This window comes from Oryzias latipes, chromosome 19 (assembly GCF_002234675.1).
Source record: "Oryzias latipes chromosome 19, ASM223467v1".
Lineage (NCBI taxonomy): Eukaryota > Metazoa > Chordata > Actinopteri > Beloniformes > Adrianichthyidae > Oryzias > Oryzias latipes.
Genome location: NC_019877.2, coordinates 905235 through 928370, shown reverse-complemented (window position 1 = coordinate 928370; position 23136 = coordinate 905235). Strand labels below are relative to the sequence as shown.

Genomic DNA, 23136 nt, shown 5'->3' with positions numbered 1-23136 from the left:
CAGTGGCAAAGTCGCATATTGTATGTCTACTTATATCCACCTAAGTTTACCTGTTTTACTGCTTACCAACTTCCTCACCAGGGCATGTTTGGACAAATGTTTGTTAAACTGCTTGGCAGTCATTTTGAATGTCTAGTTGAAACCATTTTTTGAAAGGGGTATTTAGTTGTTAACCCCTGCATGTCTTCTGTAATGGTTTGAACCAATTGGGGCGAGGCTATATAAGAAGAGGTGTTTGCTCAGTAGAGAGGAGGTTGATGGAGTTTGATCTTGAGAACATGTTGGATGGTGAAAATAAAACTCCAAACACACACCCACAGCCGCTTCCGTCATTCTGTCACAGTGTGTGTGTTTGTGTGTGTACTAGTGTGTGTGTACTAGTGTGTGTGAGGTTGTCTTTCTTGAAAGACGTCTCTGTTCACCTTATTGTTCTGGAGCTGTTGAGCTGCCGTCTCCTGTGATTGGTCGGCATCTGCATCATCCAGACGTGACATTGGTGTTGCCGTCACCTTCCTTGTGGGAGGGGCTTAACCTCCTACATCTTTAGGGATGCTCACAAACTGGTAGAAATGTTTCAACATGTATTTGTGTTCAGTCTAAGAATTCATAGCACTCCTGATTTGGTTGAGGTTTTTATTTTCCAAATCATACAGACTAGATGAGCACAAACAGTGATTTGACATGAACTGAAGGGCTTTTTCCAGCGTCCACACCAACAAGATTTACTGATAGAATGCCATTTCCAGAAGAGATGATGAGGACAACAGAAACATTGGATTCCAGTGACAATAACAGGAAAATCATCAGGAGTTTCTCAGTACAGCAGGAAAAATGACAGCAAATCCAAAAATCTGATGCAAACATTCAGAAAACTGCAGTAAAAGTCCAAAGAAAAAACCACAAACCAGATGAAGAAATCAAAGAAAAACCATCAAAGAGGTGATTGTCCCCATCAGCCACAGATGCAGCAGGAACACATCTGTTCAAAGATGTCATCTGATTGTTTCAAAGAACCAAACCCTTTTCATGACAGCAGATATCATTAGCTGTTGTCTTTGTCTGGAGGCTAGAAGGTGAAATCATTTCTGTCAGACACATTTATTTCTGTTCTCATCAAGAAGCTGAACCCACACAGGTTGTTGTTTCACCATCTAGCCCTCTAGAACCGGTTTACTTAATGAACTTTGAAGAACAGGAACCCAAATGCATCAATTTCAGATCCTGACCTGCCCTGAACTCCAAAACAGATTCCAGAGCCAACATCTGCTTCTCTTGCCGGTACCGAAGGCTTTCCATTTGTCATAAAAGCCTCAAAACTTCGGTTGTTGGATGTTGTGAATTTAAAGCCACCCAGACGATTTCCAGCATTATTGGGCCAAAGAGTGAGGGAGGTAAATTTTTCTCCATCCTCAAAAGTGAAAGAGTAATGATTATCACCCTCTCTCCCAAACATCCTTTCATTTCCGTCAGACATCTGGACCTTTATACATCTCACTTGGGTTGGTCCAGCCCACACATCCAGCCTTTTAAGCACAGCTCCATTTTGTGCACCGTCAAAACTACACGGGCCTCCTCCTTGTCCACCAACCAGGGTAACTGGTGCTACGTACGGCATGTTGTCGTTGACTTGAAAACTCTAAAATAGAAAAAAATGTCTTTTTTAGAATGACAGTTAATGAAGATAAAGAAGCAGATATTTTGCTTTGTTCATTATAAAAACACAGCAGAACCAAATGACTTTTTCAAACTTGATCCATTTAACAAACCTGAGCTTGTTGCAGAAGGAGGAAAAGTTTCTTCCCTTAGACTTCTGGGAGAAGTTGTTTCCTCTGAAGACGGTCTGGAGCAGGACCAGACTGAAAAAGATTAGAAAATCCAACAATCTTAACCAACTCCTAGCCTAAAACACACCAAGATCCTAACATTTGTCTGTAGAAAATACACAAAAACCAAGAACTTTCTAAAGAACTAAAACAGGACAAAGACCACAGCATCATTTGAAAGAAATGGAGACATTCTAGAAGAATGTTTGATGAAAAAATCAAATGAATGAAAGCAGGACATCAAGAAAACTCACCAGAGCAGCTGAAGCTGAAGTTGTGCTGGTTGAGGCTGAGTCTCATCCTTAAATCAGACTCAAAGTGGGCGGGGCTCACATAGAACTTTGTTCCATGTCTGTAGGGAACGCCTTCATCATCATGACAGCCAAGAACATTTCATCCCATATTGGATGGAGCGGAGTTAGTTTTTTTCATAAGCCTCTTTACAACCGTCAAGATATCAGGTTCATTCTTTAAAACCAGTTTCTGTTTTTCTCAGTAAAACTAAATCTTGTTCAGACTCCTCGCTGTCTTATGTTGTGCAATAACAAATCCAGAGGTTCCTCTTTCATCAGTTCCAAAGTAGACCATGACTCCTGGAGCCACGTGGAATGACCTGAACACCTTTGGGGTCAAACATGGTGTCTGTTCACGGACAAACCATGGCGAGGTCCAACAAGAGAACGCAGCTCCGGTTCAGAGCAGGGAGGCCGTTCACATCACGTCCTTCTGGGCGCCACTGTTGTTCCCCACGTGGGCATTAAAATCCACATGGTTGAAATGGGGGCTAGAGAGTAAGTCCCCACCAGACAGCTGCCTCTCACCTTCAGCAACTCCAGAATGGTGGAAAATCCATCCCCTCATTCATTCATTTATTAGTTTTCTTCTTCCATTTTTTCCATTTCGAGGGTCACGGGGCTGCTGGAGCCTATCCACGTCTCTTGTAGGTTAAGGCCGGGGACACCCTGAACAGGTCACCAGGTCACAATCACACACATTCAGAATATTTAGGGTAACCAATTATTAATTAACCAATTGAAGCCAGAGAAAACCCACACAAACTCCACACAGAAAGGTCCCACATTGGTGCACTGGTTCAGGCCCCCCAGCCGGGACTTGAACCGGAGGCCTTGCTGTGAGACAAGAGTGCTAACCACTGTTCCACCGTGCAGCCCCAAATAATTACTTCCCTCAGGGAAATACAAATAAATTAATATGAATTCTTTAAAGTTATTTTCTGGAGTTTTGTTTTGATATTCTGTCTCTCCATGTTAGAATACATCTACTATTAAAAGTATAGAATTATCAGCAAGTGATCAAACAGTTTTTATTATCACTATGTAGTTAATTTTTCACGATGTTTCATGAGAACATTTGGAAAAAATCAGAGTGGCTCCAAAATGTCACATGTTTTCCCACAAACCTCTTTCCAACCTTCAGGGCATCAGAAACATTTTATAACCAGTTTCTATTGTTTTTCTGAAGCACAAAGACTTTTTCATGTTTCAACGTGATTCTGTTTTAATGTTGTGAAATGAATAGATATCCGACTCTCTTATTAGCTCCAGAGAAGAACAAACGTCTGGCACAAACCATGTGACGTCAGGGGGGGTTCAAGAAGAGAGGTCCTTTCTGATTCACCTTTCTCCTGGTAAAACACTAAATTGTTTGATTTTTACCTTCTGGTTAACAAGCAAAAGTTTCTGACTGAGAGTCTATAGAGTTTCAGTTGAAGTCTTTGTCGTGTCTCTAGAATAGACCAACTGACAAACCTTTAAAAACACAAAGATTCATTGTTTTGTCTTCTAAAATGGGGTTTAAGGTCTGAAAAGAGTCTACTTTGTATGTCTGGAATCATTAGGAATCATCAGTGAGATCCTGCTGACTGTCAATAACACAATCTCAGTGCTGCTATGGTGTCTGTCCAGACAGAAAGGCTGCTACGCCACCAATGAGACCGACGAAGACGAGGACCAAGACCACAACCAGCCTGTGGACTCAGACTCTGAGCTTCAGTCCCAGAAGCCCTGGAAGCTGAAGATGAGGCCTGAAAGGAGAGGAAGATGTGGGAAACCAGATCCAGGACTGAAGAGAGTTGAAGTGAACAGTGGCAGTGGCTCAGGTGGTTGAGCAAATGATCGAGAGGTCAGTGGTTTGATCCCCGCTCCCCCTAGCCAACTGTTATGTCCTTGGGCAAGACACTTCACCCTTGCCTTTAGTTCAGCTCCACTGGTGCGTGAATGAATGATTCCGGTGATGGTCAGAGGGACCATAGAATCTGTCAGTCTGCCCCGGGGCAGCTGTGGCTACATCAGTAGCTACCATCACCAAGTATGAATGAGGAGTGAATGAATAATGGACACAATGTAAGAACTTTGAGTGTCTGGAAAAGCGCAGATAAATCCAATCCATTATTATTATTTGAAGCATTTGAACAAGTTTAGTGATAAACTTTTTTTTTTCAAGATTCAAAAGATTTATTTGTCATTGTCAGTGGAACAACGAAAATACGTTTGGAGCATCAACAACAGCCACTCAGTTCAATTCACCAAAAAATACCCAATATATAAATAACCAAAGTGCAGCATCAGTACAAAAGGGAACACAGCAAGGACTTAACATGACAAGAAATATAAATAAATAAATAAATAAATAAATAAATAAGACATTCAGTGTACACAAGACATTAAGTTATTAGCAGCAATGCAAAGTCCAGTTTTCACAGTGTGCTCAGATAAGGAGGGGGGGGCAGTTGCTAGGAGGGACTGTTAAGCAGCCCCACAGCCTGTGCATAAAGGCTGTTGCTCAGTCTGGAGTCTGGTTGTTTTGGCCTTAATAGAGCTGTACCTTCTTCCTGGGGGGCTTCCTAAATTGACATTCAAAGCTGTTAAGGTCAGATATCAGGTGCAGTTCTGCAGGAATTTTATTCCTGGTGATGGGAAAGGCTCTCCTGAAGAATGCCAACGATCACCTCAAAGATGTATGAAGTGATTGAGAGAAGGTTCCGTGGTCAGACGAGACCAAAACCCAATTAGGTCCATGAGTCTGAATCCAAGACTCATTTGTCTGTTGAGTGTCTGTCTGTGCTTTTGCTGTTTTTAATCTTTTTAAACCTGGCTGTCAATATTTTTATGGATTGAATGATAAATATCTGGGTCTATAAATGCTTTTGGATTTTGACAACTGCATCCTCCTGGAACTACCTGGCTTGAACCTGATGCTGTATAATGAGCTAACAGGTCTGGATCTGCAACATCCACCTGGAACTAACAGGTCTGGATCTGATGCTGCATGATGAACTAGCAGGTCTGGATCTGCAACATCCACCTGGAACTAACAAGTCTGGATCTGCAACATCCACCTGGAACTAACAGGTCTGGACCTGCCTTTCATTCTGAGGTCTGTACTCTTCACTTCTGATAAGTGTTTTCATTTGTGAATGATGGCATTACTTATTTCATTTATAGGCCTATTGGTCTTTTGGGATCTTGGGATGAGCCGTTGTTTCTGGGCCTATAGCAGGGGAACTGAAAATCCCCCAGATCTATTTGCTACCAGTTCACATGCCCTTTAGCTTTTCTGAGTTCAGAACAGTCACTGACTCTGTTGGATTCTGGTATAAACTTGATGCCAGCTTTGCCCAGAGACTTGTCCAAACTTCAGTGCATCCTTGCTCTGTATAATGATGTTACTTGTTCACTCAGTGGAGGACTCTGTCTTACTTCTCCATGTCAAAGAACAGATTCAAAACTGATTCTTCCTCAACAATCTCCTGCACAGAATCCCCTATGTTTTCTGGGAACCCATTTAGCTTTGTACCTTTTACTGTGCATGAAGTGTGTGAAGCTTTAAAGGCATTGAATCACAGAAAACCTCCTGCCAGACTAAGTGGAGCCTTACTTTTGGAACATCCAGAATGCATCACTCCAGGACTCATTTTAGTGACTTCCTGTTCATTTCAGAATTCAATAGAAACTTTTTCTGTTTTTTTAAGCTCTTCATGGTGTCACCCCAATTCATTTGTAACTGTCTGCAGCCATTCTAGAGTTTGAAGGTCTGCTAATCAAAATCTGCTGCATGTGCTGAGGTCACGACAGAAACACTGGGATGACCTGCTTTTCCATCACCGACCTTCAGTTCTGGAATAACATTCCTGCAGAACTCTGCCTGATATCTGACCTTACCGGCTTAAATGTCAATTTAAATGACAAATTTAAACAATGTTCATAACAAATACAAAAAATACAAAAAATACTCAAACTCACAGAAAAATGGGGGCAAAAAGGACCGGCTCCTCCCGGCCTCACCCACAAGCAAGCTGAACAACGTTTTCTCCCCTCTGTGCAGAACACGCATTAGAAATTTAAACAGTGGACGATAACTAAAATTTAACAGATGTGGGTGGAAATAAAAAAAACAAACTCACGCCGTCCGTAGCCTTGCCGAATGCCCCGCTAGCTAGCCTTGTTAACTAGAGCTCTTCAACAGCGCAACTTACTTCAGTCTTCCCCGACACGCCGTCGCGCAGCTCTGCGTCTCGTTCGTTCGGCAGCTAATTAAAGGTCCTTCACTCCAACCGTGCAGACTTTGCCGGTACTGCACCAAACTCTGTCAAACCCCTCTTTGCCGACGCACATGTGACGAACCAGGACCGCCAGTCTGCCGTATTGTTATCTCCTGCCGCTCGTGACAACATCCTGGCCTGCCAGCCTTTAGTATAAACAAAAACCCACAGCGCCACTTAGTGGCCCCTTCCAGCACTACCCATTTTAAATTGACTTCACTCCCTTGACCTGGTTACATAAAAATTTCCTTTTTAGAATGGCTTTCAGTACTCAGTAGTTGTTTTTTCTTTACTTTCTAGTATTTGTTATATTGTGTTTTTATCTGTCTTTTTTTGCTGACAGCTTTTTGTCATTTTCATATTTTAATTTTGTTTTAATTTGCCTATTTTTAAAATTTCTTCTCACTTTTATTATGAAGCACTTTGGTGCATCTAAAACAGTTTTTAAGCGCTAGAAAAATTAAGCTGCAATATTAAATAATATTTGGTTACAACACAATTATCTTTCAGGTTTTTTCATCCATCTGATGATCCATCCATCCCTCCATCCATTTATCGATCCATCCATCTATCCATCCATCCATTTATCCATCCATTTAACCATCTTCCTCCACTCATCCAGGACCGGGTTGTGGGAGCAGACTTTCCTCGCCCTGGCCATTTCCTCCATCCCTTCTAGGGGCTTCCTCTGGTGAAGGCAGTGTGGGCCATGTAATAGAATCTTGATGACACGTACATAAAGAGATGTTTGTGAGACATACATGAAGTCATCTGTGTTTGTGATTCACATGTTTCTTTGGTTTTTGCTCTCACACAACCCTCTGCATGTATCCAGACTTGGGACCGGCACAATAGACCACTGGGTGGTGCCCCCTTGTGGTTGCATTACTCATTCATTCTCTCATTCATTCATTTTTAAAGCTTAAATGGCGTAAACTGATATAGCGCATTACAGTCACAGACCCATTCACTCATTCACACACTGATGGCGCTGCTGAACACTGGCGCCAACCGTCCACCAGAGGCGAGGTGTCTTCAGTCTCTCACCCAAGAACACTTCGACATATGGGAATCGAACCTGCAACATGCCAATCAGAGGTCGACATAAAAGTAAAAAGATTTTTTTTAAGGGCAAACCATAGCACCAGGAGAAAACCCACAAGAAAAAAAAAACATTTTCTCGTCAATTCATTCATTCATTCATTCATTCATTCATTCATTCATTCATTCATTCATTCATTCATTCATTCATTCATTCCATCTCCCTTCATTACATTGTTTCTATCTTCTCGCTCTTGGATCAATCTAATATCATCAGTTTTATCCTCAAAGGATTTTTTTAAGGATTAACCTGAGCAAAAGGACAGAAAACCCGACTTTGGTTTAGTTAGAGTCTTAGTCCTTTGATCTTCTTTTAAACTGGCGTTTGCTCGCTGGCGTTTGCTCGCTGGCGTGAGCGCCTTTTCAAATCTTCTCCACATTGAAATCTTCTGTCCACTTGTGTCTTCAGATTGATGAGAACACTTGACATCTTCATCAGCTGACGTTTGTTCTTCATCAGCTGACATCTCTATGTTCCCTCATCCCTAAGGTTTGATGTCATTACCTGGGCCCATGTCGCATCGCCCGCCATGGAGGGGTCACCTGTACCCTTAACCTTCTACGCAGACATTTCTTTTGACCTACCATGAACAAAGATGTACGGGAGTATGTTGCTGCTTGTTCCGCATGTGCCCGTTCCAAGTCCTCTAATTCCCCTCCTTCTGGAGTACTTCACCCTCTAACTACACCCAGTCGGCCATGGTCCCACATTGCGGTGGATTTTGTTACTGCCCTTCCCACTTCCCAAGGCAACTCTGTTATTTTCACTCTCATTGATCAATTTTCCAAGTTTGCTCATTTCATTCGACTCCTTCAGTTACCCACTGCCACCGAAACCGCTGATATCCTGGTTCAACACGTCTTTCGTCACCATGGCCTTCCGGCAGACATTGTGTCCGACCTCAATTCAACTCCCAAGTTTGGAGGTCGTTTTGTTCAGCCCTTGGAGCCACCATCAGCCTCACCTCGGGGTACCACCCCCAGTCCAATGGCCAAGCTGAAAGGGCTAATCAGGAGCTGGAAGTTTCCCTCCATTCCCATGCTCCCCAGAACACTACAGACTGGTTCAAGTACTTGGTATGGGTGGAATATGGACATAACTCTCATCCCTCCTCTGCCACAGGGGTATCCCCATTTGAAGCCTCCCTTGGGTACTCACCACTGCTGTTTCCATCTCACGAACTGAATTTGCCAGTGCCCTCAGTTCAAGACCACCTTCAATGCTGCCAGCGCATTTGGAATCAAACCAGGGCTGCTCTCCTCCGCACCAAGGAGAGCAAGTGCCGCACTGCGAATCGCCACAGGGTGGTGGGACCCATATACCAACCAGGTCAGAGGGTTTGGCTGTCTTCCAAGAACATCCCTATCCAGGCCACGTCACGCAAGCTTGCCCTGCATTTTATGGGACCTTATACCATTGACAATATTATCAAATTTTCATGAAAATCCTTCGAAAAAAAGTTCTGTTTCCATATTGTGTAAAAACACGAAAATCTCAAAATGGCAGATTTTGGCACAAAATGGCCGCCAAACCATAGGTTGTGTCACCTATACGTTAGCCGATTCTTAAAAAAAATCTGTTTTTTTTTCTTTCTTGACGAGGCTTGGGGGGTTTGTCTCCTTGCCTGTTCCGAATGGGGGTTTGGCGGGGGGTCCGGCTCAAGGGGGGGGGGTTTCCAGTGGCGCTGGATGGGCTGCCCACCTACACCTGGGGCTGGGATCACTCCTTCCCTGGCTCTGGAAAGGGGTGGGGCAACCCTCTTGGGGCCGAGGCCGCTCTGGGTGACACCCACTCGGGCTGCAGGGTCTGGTGGAGTGCGGGGCGGGGGCTTGTTGGCCCTGTCCTGGGGGAAGCTTCCTGGGGGGGGGAGGGCCCACCATCGGTACGGGACTATGGAGGATTGACGAGTCGGGGTCTCCGCTGAGGCATTTGGCGGTTGCCCCAGCTGGTTGGCTGCCTTAGTCCCGTCGAGGCCTTACCAGAGCTCTCCCAGGGGCGGCGCTTGGGGGCGGGGGCCTGGGCTTGCTCTGGGGGGGGGGGGGGGGGGGGGGCGCTTTCTGGCTCCTATGTCTCTGTGTGGAGCGGGTGGTGTGTGGCGCGGGGTGTCGGGGGATGGGACCACTGGGCTGGGGGGACCTGGGTCTTATGCTGGGGGGGGGGGGCGCTGGGTGACCGCCGGGGGACAGTCTATCAAATGTCCCTGACTTACCCCCATCCTCATATAATCTCATTTTAGGATGATGGGGGAGGGGGGTTAGCCTGCTTGCACTTTGGGGGGAGGAGCTACTTGGCAGTGGTCCCCCTCCCATGGTTGCCGTATGGAATTGGCCCCCCCTGTCTCAGTTTTATTTGCACCTTAGACATGTAGGACCCCTTGGTGGGGGGGGGGGGGGGGGGGGTGCTTGGACATCACTGCTAGCAAGCAGCAGATGTCTTTTTAGCGCCCTACCCGCCAATTTTAACTGCACCTTAGACATTTAGGGCCCCTTGGCGGGGAGAGTGATGGGACATGACTGTGAGTAATCAGGAGATGTCCCCTCGGTCCACTACCCACCAATTTTAACTGCACCCCCTTAGTACACACATCCTTCACTCCTCAAAATATACATTCAAACATAAACACACACACATGCATTTCGCAAGGAAGGTGGGACCTCGGACCATCTGCCCCCTACCCCATCCTTGGTAGGGGGTACTGGGCCTTTGGAAATGGTGGCCGTATCCCCTGGGTGCTGGTTTTCTGGGCCTGGCAGTGCTCTCTCCATGCAGGGAGAGGGATCCCTAAGCTCTCTGGCAAGGCCAAGAGCCGGGATCATATCACACCTGAGCCGGGGGTGTCCGTGTCCCTGTGGTGTGGGTTCTGGTCCTTGCCCCTTAATGTTGGGCCTCGCGAAATTTTTTTAACAGTGACTGAGTCTGGTCGGCCCAAGTTTGCAACACCCCTTGTGGGCCCCCTTTTCTCCTGGGTGCCCCCTTCCTGGGCGGGGGTGGCTGGCCCTTCCCTTACTCCTTCCTGGACCAACCGTGGGCTGGGTGGGTGACTGCCTGGATCGAGGAGCGGGTCTCCCTTGAGGGGGTCCTGGCCCGTACCTGGGGTGGGACGGGGGGATGCCCAGAACTCCTGGAGTGATGATAAGGTGCTTGTCTAGGGCTGTGGGCACACTTCTCGGGTGAGGCCCGGCGTTGGGCCCTCCCGGCGCGGCGGAGGGGCGGCTCTCCTGGTTGGGCTGGGGCTGCGCTCTTTGTCCATTTGTGCCTCCCTGCTCTCTGGCTCTGGGGGCCTCGCGGCGCGAGTGGCGTTGGGGGGTTCTGGCTGCTGCAGTTGCTGCGGCGGGGTTCTTGGTGTGGGGATGGCTTGGAACTCTCCTTCCTTCTTTTCACGTTCCACCATCCATTTCAGAAGAACATAAACATTCACTTGAGCTCGTGCTGGGTTACGGCGCCTTCCGTCCGTGAAACCTGGGTTCAAATCCGGGCTGCTCCCTGTTCCCTTCTCTACTGCTGTGCTGGTCCCAAGCCCAGCTAAATGGAGAGGGTTGCGTCAGGAAGGGCATCCGGCGTAAAAAACATTGCCAAGGTATCCATGCAAATCGTCCGCACAAAATGGATGATTCGCTGTGGCAACCTCTGATGGGAAAAGCCGAAAGAGAAAGAACATAAACACTCACCTGAGCACAGGTGTTAGCTCACCTTTGCACTAATAGTTTGGGTGATTGAATGAAATATTTCACACTAGTTGGTTTGAAGGCATAAGTATGTGTGTGAACATTATTGTGTACATGTTGACATGTGGACATTTTTGCAGCCAACAGGTGTGTTTATAATTTTGCTAAAAGTTTTTGAAGAAAGCATTAACATGGGTGCACTCCCTCCCAGTTTATCCTAAAGGGCTGATTACCTTGATCCCTAAACGGAGAAAGGATCCAATCACCTTGCTGAATTGTGATTATAAGATATTGCCTTTGATTCTTGCAAATAGAATAAAGCCTGTCTTAGATACAATTATTGATGAAAATCAGTCTGGATTTATGCAGAATCGTCATATCTCAAACAATATTAGATTAATTTTAGACATACTAGATTACTCAGAACTCGTGCAGGATGACAGTCTCATTCTTTTTCTAAACTTTTATAAAGCCTTTGATTCGTTAGAACACAATTTTATTATTGCTGCTTTAAAATAAATTTGGTTTTGGTCAATTCTTCTGTTCTGCAATGCTGTTCAAACTGTATATGTCAATAGTAATAGTTCTATAAAACTCGCCAGCGGAACTTCACCTAGATTCTTCTTGAAACTTGGGGTAAGGCAGGGATGCCCCGTGTCGGTGTGTCGGTTTCTTCTTTCTGTTCAATTCCTCAATCTACATATCAAACTCAGCCCATTAAAAGGTTTAATTGTGGCTGAGAGGCAAATATTCATAAGTCAACTAGCAGAGGACACTGCTCTCTTTCTCCGAGACGCTTCACAAGTAGCTGTGGCGATTTTTATTATCCAATCCTTTTCTAAAGCTTCAGGACTCACCCTTAATTTAAATAAATGTGAAATTCTGTGTCAGGTGGGGAAGGCTGGTGAGCAGGAAGGACCCAGAATCCAGAGGCAGAGGCAAACGGTTCCAGGGCAAGGGGTTTAATTAACAACGAAAAGCGCTGCAGAGCAGGAAAACAAAACTAAACTTACTGTGAGCAAAACATGATCACATGGCAGAGGGCAGAGACGAAGACACATTTAAGACATTAATGACGTTAATGGACCAGCACAAGAGGAAGGCAAAGACAAGACTTATATACAGACAGGACTAACAAGACACAGGTGATCATGATCAGGACAGAATGGGACCAAGGAAGTAAAACACCCTGCTATGCCAAAAATCCCAGTGAAACTGTCAAATTTTCATCAACAGGTTCTCTAAGGCTCTGATCTACAAACACAACTTTTCTCCACAAAGTTGTATTATCTGGAATAATTGTAATATTGTCTATAAGAAGAAAACTCTGTAAGTAACTGGTTTAATAATGGTATAATTTTCCTAAATCAATTATTCAAAGAACCAGGATTATTATATAACTACTCAGAATTCACAATGCAGTATAAAATACCAATAATCCCCAAAGAATTTGCAGTTGTGTTTGATGCTGTACCGTCTGGGCTTTGCATGTTATTCAGGGGTTTCCACAGCGCTCATCCTTTGACTCTTCATCCTCCTGATCTGCTAAAATCCCCTCTGGGTAATTTCTGCTTCACTTCCGCTGAACAGTTGAACTCAACCAGCGGGGGCGTGTGGCCGATGGAAGGGCCTTTGCCGGGGCTCGGACTGACCGGAGCGGCGCACCGAGGAGCAGATCGTAGGGGTCGCCGTCGTGGAGCGGCCGCAGCCCGTGCATCCGTCCGACGCGAGGACGTGGCAGAGGAGCACGAGCCAGAGGAAGGACCCGCTGATGCCTGGCCGTTGAACTGCAGGGCCTCAGCATTGGACGAGGGCCGCCTGCTATACTGTCAGGTGGATCGGCGTGGTGCCTGCACGTTGGCTGACGGCTGGATTGGATTGCTGCACATTGTCAATCCCTCAGAGGAGGGATATGGTATGACCGTGTGGCACCGTCAGATGACGATGGGGGCCACACTGAGTTTTATTATTTGTGCATTTATGTCCTCTTTCCAGACTTTTCTTAATCCTGCAGTTCTCTTATCAAAAGTCTACAATCACCTCTGGAGTTTCATCGACCTTTGACCTATTTTGATTTTTCTATAAAAACACCTTTACCACCGGATTCAAACGTAAACTTGTCGTTGGAATTTTCATCGATCGTCTCGAAACCTTTTGGGCATCAATGGCAAGGTACTGTGGACAAAATGTTGGAATTAGAAGTGGTAGATTTTGAATGGCGTGCAAGAGGCTAGCTAGCAAAGTGGCGCACTGCTATAACTCCATCCCTTTCAATGGAATACAGTGTAAATTGAACGCATGCATTCATGCCTGAAACTGAATATATTGAAAAATACTGGATATGGACATATAAGGAACGTGGGCGTGGTTGGCGTAAAACCACTGTTGCTAAGGACAACAAAAGTTTACTTTTTCCGATTCGTCTGAAACTAACGTTGATCTATTCTTCCTGCCGAGGCGACCAAAACACAAAATGGTTGCTATGGAGATAAAATCAACAGAAAAGCTGCCATTTTGAAAAAAGTGGGTTTTTCACTAACTTATGACATATAGCTCTCACTAATGGAGCAATGTGTTTTTCGGAGTCAGTTGATGATGCTGATCGCTATGCTAGCACTTTTAGCCATATAAGCATTGCTAGCATTATTAACATATGCAGCTTTGACTAGCCTTCATCAAAGGTGGGCGGTGAGGGCGCGGGTGGTGCATTAAGTTGTGCGTGGAAGACGGGTTGCGTCTGCGGGCCATACAACGCTGCTTGCGGCTTTGATATTTTTCTTGCTTTTCCAATTTATTAAAATTGTTGGTTTAGCAATACAAATAGTTATGAAAATGATACATACTAATCTTCCTTCTATATCGATGGCACTCATGTCACCAAGCACACAAAGTGAAGGTAAAGCTGTGATTGAAACCTTAAGCCAGACTGGCTTTTTGGAGAGAGTTTTATTCATTGAAAAATTAATTAAGAGAGGTAACTACTTCTGGTAGCTTTAAATCAATGTCTTTATATTTAACTTTTTTAGTAATAATAGATATAAGTATTGTCTTTTAGTTCCTGGGGAGTTGTGAATCTTCTATCAATAATTACGTGCCGTAGTTGTTTAACGCCCCCTGCTTGCCAAGCTGGGAAGTTTATCATTGTTTTGTTTATAAGGATGTCCGGGTTGTTCCCGATGGGTGTCATTTTGCACGGTTGAATTGATGATTTTGATATTTTGAGATATTCCCACCAAGCTGTTAAAGTGGCGTTTATATTAATACTTTGAAAACAGTCCTGTTTTTTAACAGTTTGGCTAATAAACGGTAGATCTGACATAATGCCTCTTCCAAGTCTAATCATGAGTTGGTTTCTGGATTAATTTTTAACCACTTTAAGATGTATTGTTATCTATTTGCAAGACAGTCTTTGTGGAAGTTAGGTAATTCTGAGCCTCCACAGCTTTTCGCAGATTTTAAAGTTTTTATACTAATTCTTGCAGGTTTATTGTTCCATAAAAAGCCTGATATGGATGAGTCTAATGTTTTGAACCATTTTAACGGTGGTTGTGTGGGGATCATTGAGATAATTAACTTTTGGTAAGATTTTCATTTTAACCGTGGCTATCTTGTGCATAAGGGAGAGAGGCAGGTTGACCCACCAGTCTTGAATGCTTTTCAGTAATGGTGTGTGGTTTAAGCTGCACCCGTTCTGATAATTTGGGGGTATAATAAATACCTAGATATTTGATATTGCCTGATTTAACTTGTATTGTGGGTCTTTGCTCCGCATTACTGTTCAGTGGTAATAATACAGACTTATTCTAATTAATGGAGTAGTCTGATATGGAGGAGAATTCATTAATAATTGTTACTGTTTCATTTACAGAACTTGAGTTATTTAAAAACAGTAATATATCATCTGCATAGAGACTAATTTTATGATGGCTGTGTTTGGTTTTAATTCATTTAATGCTCTCATTCTGTCTTATTGCTGCAGCTAGAGGCTCAATGAATATAGCAAAAAGAGAAGGGGAGAGTGGGCAACCCTGTCTGGTTCCTCTTCTGAGAAAAAAACTGTTGGAAGTCTGTTTATTAGTTCTGACTGAGGCATTGGGGTTGTGATATAATATTTTAATCCAATTGATGAATGATTTCTCCAAACCAAACTTTTGGAGGGCAGCAATGAGTAACTTCCAATTTTTTAAGGTACACCCTTCATTTCATGTCTCCCAGATCAAACCTGTTTTGGACAGCAGTTTGTGCCCGCCTTCCGCTTCCCCTCCTCCCGCCCGTCACATCGATGTCGCTCCGGCGTTCACTGTCAGCCCCATCTTGGACCCTACCCTCATCTCCGACTTCTACCGTGCTCACCCGGATCATAGGCCTGGACCGCCTGGAGGCGGCCGTTGAGGGGGGGCGGTACTGTCATGGTGCTTCTGTCAGTGCTTCTCCCCTGCCCTCTCTGCTTTGCTCCTGACTCCTGATAGCCTCGTTATTACCTCCAGCCACGTGACGAGCCTTGCTCCGACCCGGATCTCCGACCCGGATCTCCATCTTGCCTAACCTACTTTTCTCTAAAAGGAGATTAAAACATTCTTACCTCTCACTTCCCTGTCTGATTATTCTGGGTTCCAGCACCTGGGTCTGGAAAAAAAAGCATTTAGCTTCATGCAGTTCTCCAAAAGTTCTTATCACAAATGATCTGTAACAAAATAAAACCAGAGAAGCTGTGATAAACCTATTGTTGTCATTTCTGTAATAGAGATGCCGCAGCACGACTGTTTCCGTTAAAAGACACCAAAAGGTTAGTTAGAAATTGGTTTTAAATCCAACTAGGGCATCAGGAACATTTTTAAAACCAGTTTCTATTGTTTTGTTTCTATTGTTTTGATGCCCTAGTTATATATTTTATTATGTTTCATGAGAACATTTGGAAGAAATCAGAGCGGCTCCAAAATGTCCCAAGTTTTCCAACCTTCAGGGCATCAGAAACATTTTTAAAACCATTTTCCATTGTTTTGTTTCCATTGTAGGTCTCTGTCTGATACCAGATATTTTGGCAACCCCCACTGGGTGAATATTGCGTCTCTCAGGATGTGATATAACTGAGGCATTTTCCTGTCTCTTAATGGAAACAGTTGTGCTGCTGCATTCTGGACTAACTGGAGACCAGTGTGACATTGGGATATTCTCTTCTACTTGTCTGATAATAAATCCTGTATTTTTGATAGTTCGAGTTGATTTTTCACGATGTTTCATGAAAACATTTGGAAGAAATAAGAGCGGCTCCAAAACGTCCCAAGTTTTCCAATGAACCTTTTTCCAACCTTTAGGGCATCAGAAACATTTTGAAAACCAGTCTCTATTGTTTCTATAGGCAGTTTCTACTCGCTGTGAAGATGGGAAGCAATCTGATTTGCACATGGTCGGTTCAACTCCAGAGCTAGCACTTTGTTTTTGACCCAAGAAAAGCAGGAAAAATACATCTCCCACCCCCTAACTAATGGGGAAAGACAATGTGAAATGACATAAGAAATAGGTTGAGCATGAAAACAAGATGTTGGAAACGCTGATAATAAGAGCCTCCCTCTCTGTGAACAGCTGCATAACCAGCCAAATGCAGCATCCCAGGCGGGGAGGACCACTCCACCACAGCAAAGAGGTGATGCAGGTCCATCCAGAGCGGCAGTGGCTGAACGTTAGCTGACCCAGAGGGAGGGGTCCCAACTGAGGAAGCACTGGAAAATAAATAAATAAATAAATAAATAAATACATAAATAAATAAATAAATAAATAAATAAATAAATAAATAAATAAATAAATAAATAAATAAATAAATAAATAAATAAATAAATAAATAAATAATAAAATTAAAATAAAAAAGAGACTGAAAAAGTAAACAAATTGATAAAAACAATAAACAATAAAACACTGAAATAAAGTAAATTAAAATTAATACAACACATTAAAATCTAGTGTAAGTTCATAAAACAAGATAAAATAGATAAAATTAAATAAATAAATAATGGTAGTAAAAAATGAGCTAAAAACCAGGTTAAAAAGATGAGTCTTTAGCCTTTTCTTAAAAATGTCAATGCTCTCTGCGGCTCTCAGGTCCTCTGCCAGACTGTTCCACAAACGGGGGTCATAGTGCTGAAACGCAGGCTCTCCGTATTTTTTGGGTTTTTACAAACAGAATGGTTAACAGACCAGTGCCAGTGGATACTTTACTAAAAAATTGGATGAATAAGAAGGCGCAAGACCGTTAAGACATTTAAAAACGGTTAAAAGTATCTTAAAATCAATCCTGAAGCATATGGGGAGCCAATGCAGGGATTTTAAAGTTGGGGTGATGTGAGCCCGCCTCCTGGTCTTTGTGAGAACTCGTGCAGCAGAATTTTGGAGAAGCTGAAGGTTCCTAATGTTGGTTTTTGGGAGACCAGCAAGCAGGGCGTTACAATAATCAATGTTACTCATGATGAAAGCATGCATTAGCATCTCCATATTAGTAAAAGAGAGTAGTGGGCGGCCAGATTTCTAAGATGATAAAAACCAGTTTTCACCACCTGTTTTATATGTGGGATAAAAGTTAGCTTAGAGTCGAAGATAACGCCCAGGTTTCCGACTGTTCCTGAATGACTTTATGAAAGTTCCTGTAGCTTCAAAAAGTGTTTCTCTCTCTTGGCTTCAGGACCGATAATTAAAATTTCATTTTTCTTTCTATTTGAACTGCAGAAAATTATTTTTTTAATTTCCCATCCATAATTTTACATCTAAAATACAGTTAAAAAGGGCTTCTATTGGTCTTTTGTCATTAGGAGACATAGTTTTGTACAACCGGGTATCATCAGCATAGCTATGAAAGCTGATGTTGTGGCTCCTGATGACATTCCCCAGAGGAAGCATGTAAATGTTAAAAAGCAAGGGGCCAAAGATGGAACCTTGAGGCACACCAAAATTAATTTGATGGATCCCAGAAAAGTGTGTGTCCATGCTTACCATAAAGTTTCTCTCCATGAGATACGATTCGAACAACTGGAGAACAGTCCCTGAAAGGGCAAGACTTTTAAGTCTGTTTACAAGGATCAGGTGATCAACAGTATCAAAAGCTGCACTTAGATCTAGTAGAACTAACACTGAGATCTGACCTGAATCCAAGGCACATCTGACATCATTAACGATTTTTAACAAGGCTGTCTCAGTGCTGTGGTTTGTTCTAAAGCCAGACTGGTTTATCTCAAAAATGTTGTTTTGTAAAAGCTGTAAGCTGAATAAAAACAAGTTTTTCTAAAACCTTGCTTAAAAAAGGCAAGTTGGACACAGGTCTGTAGTTATTAAAAACTGAAGGGTCTAAATTAGTTTTCTTGAGTAACGGTTTCACCACTGCCGTTTTAAAGGCAGCAGGAAAAATACCCGTCTGTAGAGAGGAGTTAATGATATTTAAAATCTCACTCTCAAAAGACCCGCAAAATGATTTAAAAAGTGATGTAGGGATGGGGTCTAAAAAACAAGTTGTTGGATTAACTTGGGAGAAAACTTGACCAAGTGTTGCAGCTTCAACCAGGTCAAAACTGTCCAGTGCTTCCTCAGGGAAAATCAAACCATCATTCCCAATAAAAAGGCTTTTCTGTTCTTTTATCATGTTAGATCTGACAGAATGGATCTAGTTCCTGAAGTGGTCAGCAAAGTCCTGACACAATGAGGCGGAGGCTGGGATTGTGTTTTTATTCACATTAGAGTTGATCAAAGATTCAATCGTGGTGAAGAGGACTGGGGTTATTTTTATTTACAGAAATGATATTCGCAAAATATGAATTTCTGGTCCGTTTTACGGTTTGATTATATACTTTTAGTTGGTTTTGGTATAGTTGATAGTTTATTTCAAGTTTGTGTTTTCTTCAAAGTCTTTCAGCAGATCTACAACGTCTCGTCAATTGTTTAATTTGTGCAGTTCTCCAAGGGGATGTGGCTTTGATTATGATCTTCTTAGATTTTAGAGGAGCAACTGAGGTGAGACTGGATTTTATTTTCCGTTAAAACTTTCAACAAGTAGATCACAGGGGGCCGGCAAGACAGGTGGAGAGTAGGAGCGAACAGATATAATAAATGTTTCAACCACTTCAGGAGTCTCTTGCTTTATAAAACCAGTGATGTTAAAAAGCACACAGTAATGGTCAGATACCGCCACGTCCACAACAGTGGACACACTGGTAGGTAAACCATGACTGATGATGAGGTCAACAGTGCGCCCCCTGTTGTGAGTTGGCTGCATGACGTGTTGCTTAATATCAAGAGAAGCAAGCAAGTCCAAGAACTGAGTGGTGAAATGGTGCGACTTTCTGTCTATATGCAGGTTAAAATAATCTGTTATTAAAATCATGTTAAAAGAAGTGTGAACAGATGCTAAAAACACAGAAAACTCCTCAATAAAAGCAGAGCTTGGTTTGGGTGGTCTGTATACTGTGATGCATTAAATTGGAGGGCTGTTAAAAGCAAAGGCATGATGTTCAAAGCTGGGGTACTCATCTAATGAAATCTGCTTTACTGCAAAGGAGTTGGACATTATAGATGCAGAACCCCCACCCTTTTTGCCCTCCCTGGTTGAAAAAACAAAGCTAAAATTGGGTGGAGAGGCCTCTGTGAGAACAGTAGAGTCCATCAATATTATAATCATTGATGAAATCATTTATGATAAATGTTTTGTTGGACAAAGATCGAACGTTAAAAAGTGCTAAGTTAAAAGAGGGGGGTGGAGTGGTTGTGGAAGCTGCTTCCTCAGGTTTTGGTGCTTCCTTTAGTGGACGAAGGCAGTTAATGTTTGCTTTTCGCCCTGCATGCCCCCTCATAGGGAATGAAGAAGAGAGAGGGATGTCAGAGAGGGCTGTCTCAGAGGACCCCGACTCTCTTCCAGCAGGTTGGGAACAACGGCTTTGATCTGGGTTCTGGTCGGGTTCTTCAGACGGTTTCATCTGTTGAGCTGAGCTGCTGCTTGGAGGACCTGCGTCTCTGCTGTCTTCAGTTTGATTGCAGCTGAGAACTTCTTCACTGGTACAACATCCACCTCCTCCTTTATGAGAACAGGGTTCTGGTCCCTGCCCCCATTAAGCTGCCTGCTCTCACCAGGAGCAGCTCCAGAATGGTAGAGTCCAACCCGTCTCAAGGGACTGAGTTTCTGAGCCCAGACTGTTCGTGGAGTGGATCCAACAATATGAAATGACTTTTCCCAGAAGCAACATTCAGGACCGGCGGTTTGGGCCAAGGCTGGGTACCCGTAACTGCTGTCTAGGCCTGCAGACCAAAACCATAGCCTGAGGCCTATGCTTCACCTGAAGGCAAAGTAACATGGCTCTCTCGTCCACCTGAGTGGACTCCAAAACTTGAGGACTGAGTTTCAGAGCCCAGAGTGTACGTGGACTAGAGTGACAGGAGTGGGGGCCATGTAACAGAATCTTGCTGACACGTACATACAGAGAAGTTTGTGAGACATACATGAAGTCATCTGTGTTTGAGATTCACATGTTTCTTTGGTTTTTGCTCTTACACAACCCTCTGCATTTATTCAGACTTGGGACCGGCACAACTGGGTTGTTCCCCTCATTCATTCTCTCATTCATTCATTTTTTAAAGCTTAATTGGCATAAACTGATATAGCACGTTACAGTCACAGACCCATTCACTTATTCACACACTGATGGCGCTGCTGATCACTGGCGCCAACCGTCCACCAGAGGCGAGGTGTCTTCAGTGTCTCACCCAAGGACACTTGGGAATCGAACCTGCAAAATTCCAATCAGAGGTAGACCGCCATTCCGCTGCTCCACAGTCGCCCCTTTATGCATTCATCCAATGCATTCATTTATTCCATCCTCTTTCATGACTTTTTTCTATCTTTCCAGACTTTTCTTAATCCTGCAGTTCTTCGTTTTTGTTCAGGGTTCTACTGGGGAAGTGGGTGTAGGAGGGTAGGAGGGTGGAATCTGGTGAAGGTGGGGTCCCATCTGTGTGTGGTTGTCTTGTGTTTTCTGTTAAAAATAATTTTCACATTTTATGACCATTTTATCTGCTTTTATGTTAAGAGCTTTCTGTTTTTAACCAAAATGAAAGGTGCTATACAAACTAATAAAGTTGGTAGTTTTACAAAGACTTCAACCGAAACTCCAAAATTCAGTTAGAAATAAGCTAACTCATTCACCTTTCAGGCAGGTAGACTCTGCAGTATTTTGCTTCGGTTTTTCCCTTAGGGCGGTTAGTTAATTACCTCACCTGTTCAGTGTCCTATTTAAGTCCAGGTCTGCAGCCGTTCATTCTCTTCCTTACCGCAAGCGTTGCATTCGTCGCCGGTACTCCATGCCCGCTGGTCTCCTTCTCTGCGGCATCTTGGTGTATTACCCCGTTGTTTTGGATGGTGATCCCACTTTTTTCTGATGTGGGGGCTTTCGTTTCGCCACGTCTGCCTCTCCTTCTGCGGCAATTCAGCATGTGGGCGCTTGCGGGGGATGAGCGTTTTGCAGTGTTTCGGGTTGTCAGCGGCGCTAGATCAGGAGCTGTCCAGGCCTTCTCATCTGCCGTGGCCGCCTGAATCTGTGCGGTGAGCGGCCATGCGGTTTACCCGTGTTTTTCTGTTGTGTTTTCTAAGGCTGTTTCTGCTTCTATCAGTAACGTCACGCCCCTAAGGACCCTGGGAATTGTAGTTCTTTGTTCACCATATTGATAAGTTCCCTATGATTGTCCGTAAAATAGAAAATATTTGTGTCATTAGCAAATAATATGAGTTTCATAAGCTTTGAAACATTGAATATATCATTTATGTAAATATTGAATAGCACCAGGCCCAGAATTGATCTTTGTGGGACACCACAACTTATCTCTTTGGTTTCTGATGTATATTCATCAATCTTGACAAATTGTTTTCTTCCCGTTAAATAGCTTTTGACCTAAGTTAGCGCTAGTCCTCTTATCCCATACACTTCCAGTTTGTCAAGTAGGATGTCATGATTGAGTCAAATGCTTTTTTTAAGTCAATGAAAATTCCAGCTGCATATTTCTTTTTGTCCAGAGCATTTGTGATTTCATCCACAGCATCAATGATAACCAATGAGGTTGATCTATTTTCTCTAAAACCATATTGGTTTTCATTTATAATGTTATGTTTTTCAATAAATAAAGCTAATTTATCATTGAATATTCTAAATTTTTGAGAATTGTGGAAGAAGAGAAACAGGTCTATAGTTTGTAAATTGGTGTTTGTCTCCACTCTTATAGATAGGAATCACTTCAGTCAGACAACTCATGCAGTAGTAATAATATTTATTTTTTCACATCTTTTAGTTTGCTTTCACATACTTTGTTGCTTTCACATTCTTTGACATTCACTTTCCTTTAAGTTAGCATTCACTTTCATCTGAGTAAGCATTTTGCATTCCTTTAACTTTGCATTTCACTTTCCTTTAACTTTGCATTTCACTTTCCTTTAACTTTGCATTTCACTTTCCTTTAGTTTGGCATAAAACTCCGTGCAATTCCAAGAGACAAAATTCCATAAACTTTTGGGTAATAACTACCCCCAACACCAATTTAATCAAGGTTGGAAAGAAATTAAATGTATATCAGTATGTAATCAGATGAAGTGTGTTTCAGAGGCATTCCATATTCAGACTTACAAGTATGACTGCTATGTGTGACCCGGCACCTTTGACCGTTGGGCCACTCCCATTTTAGTACAGCGCCATGAAGGGAACACACTATCTAGTGGATCTGCTATGTGTGACCTGGCACCTTCGACCGTTGGGCCGCTCCCATTTTAGTACAGCGCCATGAAGGGAACATACTATTTATTGAGTCTGCTATGTGTGACCCGGTACCATTGACCATTGGGCCGCTCCCGTTCGAGTAGAATGCCAAGAAGGGAACATACTATTTATTGAGTCTGCTATGTGTGACCCGGCACCATTGACCGTTGGGCCGCTCCCGTTCGAGTACAGCGCCAAGAAAGGAACACACTAT

At 43.4% G+C, this 23136-nt stretch overlaps 1 long non-coding RNA gene across 1 annotated transcript in view; it reads right to left on the bottom strand.

Annotated features, from left to right (window-relative positions):
• Positions 1 to 619: 619 nt before the first annotated feature.
• The window catches only part of LOC105358124, a 36665-nt gene continuing 14148 nt past the window's right edge, over positions 620 to 23136 (bottom strand). Inside the window, exon 3 of the long non-coding RNA XR_002872095.1 lies at positions 620 to 1636. This is a non-coding gene — a long non-coding RNA (uncharacterized LOC105358124). The remainder of the gene's footprint in view (positions 1637 to 23136) is intronic.